Genomic DNA, 5,185 nt, shown 5'->3' on the forward strand with positions numbered 1-5,185 from the left:
TATCTTCAGGGATAGCTACTTGAATACAACCAATTAACTGTTTTATTAATTACTATTTCAACTGATAAAAGCAGTATACAGGATCTTCAGACTCCTATCTGGGAAGTTATTTATTGTTCAATAGAATCATCAAGATTCCACTAACTTCATGACTATGTAGTCTATCACAAATACTGCTTGCTGAATATGAGATTAAATTTATATAATTAGATGTTCAAGGTATTCATTTTTATTTCCATAAACCCATGATAAACGAAATTTTTCCTGGAGGACAATAATGTCTAAGTTGCTGATACTTTCAGAAACAAACACTATAATTAATTCATTTTAAATCAGTAAGGAGTAAAGCAAATAACATAATAACATAACATGATAGTAATACTTCTACTAGTAATAACTTTACTGTTAAATACTCTTAAATATTTCAAAATATTTTCACCTGTATCATCTAATCACTGAGTATCTCATTTCATGAAAATTGGCAGGAAAACTGAAGGTCGCTGTGAGTAAATATAACATTTATACACACCACCACATAGCTTTTATCATATTGTACAAGATATCTTTGCTTTTATCTCTATCTCACCTGTTAAGATTAGGAGCTAGATGAAGGTGAATATCTTGTATTACATTTTTTTTTTTTTATTTCCAGGTCCTAGCCAGTGCCTAGCATAGATCAGTTGATTTTTCCCAAAAAAAGTTTTCAAAATAGAATTTAGTTGTCTGTGGTTGCAAAGCTAAGTCACGTATGGCAGGAATGAAAACCAAGTTCTTGTGCTTTTCAATACAGTGTGTAGATTGCTCTTTGAAATGCAATCAACACATCACACCTGCTTTTAAATAAGTGAACAGAGAAGCCTGGAGTGGGTCTAGTGAGATGCCATCCAATGGAGTGTGACTCATGGGTCTTGGCAGGAAGCAGATGAACCATTCAAGCTGGTTGATTGATGAAGGTCGATAAAAGGACTATTACAAGGGTTAGAGCAATAAACAAGGGATGCAGGACCCTGGCTGAGCCACGTAATAACATCAGGGAGCTACTACCACTCCTAAACCTGAAGAAGTAAAATGAAGTGGCTCCTAGAACCTGTGGAGAGAGCTGTGAGGGCAATTTGACTGGAGCTTGACAATAGATGGGATCAGCAAATTTACTGAGATCCCGCTGGCAGGGAGCCAGGAGAATACTCTGACTTCACGCTCCTTCCTTCCTCCCATCTCATCCTGATGTACCCTTTGGCTGAAGCCACCAGAAGACAGAGAGCAAGGTACCCCTGGCACCTTGAGATATTCATTCAGCTTAGTATCCCAAATGCCAGGGCAGATAGCAGGGTAGAGAAGGACAGGGTCAACAGAAGACCTTCAACATGGAGAATTTGCTACCCCAACCCTTAGTGATAGAAGTAAAAATTAACTTGACTGCTTGGCCTACGCTTGATTGGAGACTGAGGAAGCTGATGTACTTGGAAGGACCTGGTGTGCTAACTAGGCTGCTGCCAACCTTTGGAAGAGTAACTTGTTCTTGCTAAGAAGTGTAACCAGATGGGGTCCATGGTTTAACTTCCCACTTTCATGGTGTGCAGCTGTCTGTTGTGGCTACAATCCTGTGTTGCAGAGGGTTTCAGGCTGTAATTTTGTGTCCAAGACCTTCCAGAGAGCAACTAGCATACTCTATGTACAATAAGTACAGGCTCGATCTAGTCACACTGCTAGTATCAAAGCATATTCTTCATTAATTGAATGTGACAGTGCACTTACCCCTCCTTTTTGAGAGAACAAAATACTGATTCAAAGATTGTTCTGACTATGAACTCCAACAACACACACAATAGAAGCCAATGAATCAGTTTGGTCTATTTCTTTATGAATAGATTCTTCTGTGTAGTGTATCACAGTGAGTCCTAACTTGCAAAGTCTTAACACTGCTCACTCAAGTTAAGCCAGCAGTAGACTTCCCTTTAACTTATTTGGCATGACTTTTCCTCTTGGGCTATGATGATCTCAGCTACATTAGTGTGCAACTTGTATACATAGAATATTAAGGAAATGACCTGAATAAATCTCTTTCAAGTAAAGGGGCAGACTCAGGCTTCTGGTATTTGTGTCTAAAAACTGTGATGAACCATATCTGGTTCCATCATTGTATGATCCTGGTGACTTCATTAGCCCCTCTAAACTTTGGTATTTCCTTCTATGGAAAGAGACATTTAACTTCCCTTCCTACATCCTCAGGGTTTTGAAATCTCACAAGTGCCACCAAATTATGAGATAGTATAACCACATAGCATACTGTTATCAAATATAAATATTAATACTAAGTATCTGAAAACATGTACATTTGTCTTTTGTTTTCTGCTGAATAGTGCATGGGACTCATAAGGTATGTCTTAACTAGACTAAAGGAAAGGTCTTTTATTTTATGAAAAGTTGCATGAAAATGGAAAAGTCACTTACTGTTAAGATTCAGATTTCCTATGTAAGAAATAGGTATGATGAGAATATTTACCTCCAGAATTTTCTCAGAAACTGAAAGAAAAGAATAAATACTTAAAAAAAAATCAAGTCATAAAAATGAAATTTGCTCATGAAGTTACTGTAGGTGATACGTCAATGTGTTTTCACGTTACATAAATAGTGTTTGTTACCCTTGAGTAATATTAGAGTCAGGATCTCAGTCTATAAAAATGGAAGGTTTCAGGATTTCAACAAAGAACATATGAAAGTCATGACCTGAATAACTTTGGTAAAGTAGGAGCAAACTCTGGATTTGCAAAGAGAAAGAACACAAAGAACTAACTGAAGACAAACAAAAAAGTCTTTTATAGGTTCAGTGAGATTTTGGTTTAATAGTTAGTGATATCCATATGTATATCATTTATCTGTTGCTATTACACTGCTGCGTATAACCACCCCAAAACTCAGTGGTTTAAGACAACAGACATTTATTACTGCTAATGAGTACATGGGTCAGCTGGACCAGTCTTTTGGTATTGGCTGAACACACTCACACATCTGCAGTCAGATGCGGGGTGGAAAGGCAGCTCCCTTGAACTTGGCTGGGCTCTCTCACATATTTGGGAGTGGGCTGGCCTTAAAGCTGGTCTAGATTGGCTCAGCTGAAATGACTAAGCTTTTCTCCACTGGTTTCTTACATCTCTCCAGCAGGCTCGCTAGGGCTTATATCCTTATGGTCCCTGGGCGTGGTTGAGGCTTAGGCTCAGAATTGACCGATTTCACTTTGGCACCATCCTTCTGAACAAATCAGTTACAAGACCAGCCCAGATTAAAGAAGAAGGCAAAAAGACTCGACTGCTGAATGGGATTAGGTGCAAAATTACATTGCAAAAGGTGTAGATACAGGGAAAGGAGGAGAATTAGGGCCAGTTTTGCATTCAGTCCACCATACTGCTCTACTTGAATTTCCTTACGAGCAGAAGTTGAAGGCTTATAAACATCTGGAAAGCTTCAGAAATTTGGACATTGCTGCAGCAGCATGCCCCCACAACCGGCAGGCTGTGTAGAGCAAGCCAAATTCGTACTTAGAGGGATCTATAAGACTTGCCAACTATTTTTATGAATGTACAAGTTTGGCTGACATACATTTTCTAATATCTGAAACATCCCATTTGTGCCACTTTAGCAAACAAATCAGATGCAATAACTGGTGGTATGATCCCCTCCTCAGCCATCCTTATCATAGGAGAATTAAGTTGCTATTTATTTTACATATTCAATTTAATTTACAGAATACAGTTATGTCATTTTCAATTTTTGTCTTACTTGCTTATATTTTTAAAGGAAGGAAAGTTACATTTACCTACTCATATTTGGAAACATGGCCCCTAATACAAAGCGTAGTTGTATAGCACATTTACTCGTATCTGTAAACACCAAAATAGTATGTGGTGGGGAGGAGTACTTACAATTCTCTGCTTCTGCAGCTGTAGACAATTTCTTCATTTAAACATGGAATTCTAAAGAGGAATTTAGATCAATTACAATAATATTTTGTTGCCTGGCCTTGTTAATAACCAAGTTATTCAATCTATCATTGATGGACATTTGGGTTGGTTCCAAGTCTACTATAAGGTCAGGAGAAAGAGGGGAGAGGATGGTGAAAAAAGAAATTTCTCATATTCTATACTGAGAAGGCAACAGATAATGAACAGAGCGAATCAGTAACCAGCATTGAATCATTTTGCAGTATGTGGCTAAATGCCAGAGAATCAGCTAGAATAATTAAAAGTACTTACATCTGAAGAGAGGGAAGTTGTGTAGATGTAGGAAAGGCAGCTGCTTCTATTCCCAAGTATCTTTGTAGATTTATTTGATTTTTAAAAGTTGTTGGTATAATTTGATGGAAATAAAGCCTAAACGTTGGAAAAAATGCATCTATGACATTACTCTTATTAGTTCAGTGTTTTGAAAAATAAAGACAAATATTTTTCCAAATAAACAATTTGATGGCATTTTAAAACATGAACATATTGACATATAGGCACACACACGTGTGTTTGCACACAAATTGACATCATCATCATACAAAGCAACTATTTTCTAGATGTAAAACATTTTTTTTTCTGTGAGTATGGCAGTGCTTGTCTAACCTTTATCTGTAGATTCTATTGTACATGAGAATCCAAACCTGTTAAACAACTTTACAGCTAAGTCTTGACAGCAGGAAAGCAGTGGCCAACATTATCCTCTGCATCTTTCCCCTGGAATAAAAAACAGAGTGAAAATGTAGTATATATTTTATTACTAAATATATATATACACATATAAGTGTGTGTGTATATATATATATTTGAAAGCATACATATGTATGCTTCCAAAACTAGGCCAAAATAATAACTGGTCTCATTAAAATATACAAAAGCCTTCAACTAAATGAAAGATTAAAAAATTAAATATGTATAAAGGAGACAAATAATTACATAAACAGTTAATCTCCTGTTTAAAATTCAAATATCAAGTATTATCAACTTACAATCCTGTAGTGCCATTTTTCTAAGTAGCACTGGTCATTGTACTATGAGGCCAAAAAATCAATTCTCTCAACGTTCAGGCATAAAAACGAGGGAAGGCATTCAGATAAATTAACTCTCTGAGTATAGAAATTAGGCAGTGTGTTAGCTTTCTCATGTGGTTCAATCTGAATTTCCACCACAGCACATAAAACGCTATT

At 36.6% G+C, this 5,185-nt stretch overlaps 1 long non-coding RNA gene across 1 annotated transcript; it reads right to left on the reverse strand.

Annotated features, from left to right (window-relative positions):
• Positions 1-1,156: 1,156 nt before the first annotated feature.
• Positions 1,157-4,005, reverse strand: LOC105481534 (uncharacterized). Its single transcript, XR_987017.2, has 3 exons — positions 3,921-4,005; positions 2,504-2,523; positions 1,157-1,601 (listed from the first exon to the last, which is right to left on the reverse strand). It is a non-coding gene; the product is annotated as an uncharacterized lncRNA (long non-coding RNA).
• Between the last annotated feature and the right edge of the window lie 1,180 nt (positions 4,006-5,185).

This window comes from Macaca nemestrina, chromosome 15 (assembly GCF_043159975.1).
Source record: "Macaca nemestrina isolate mMacNem1 chromosome 15, mMacNem.hap1, whole genome shotgun sequence".
Classification (NCBI taxonomy): Eukaryota; Metazoa; Chordata; class Mammalia; order Primates; family Cercopithecidae; genus Macaca; species Macaca nemestrina.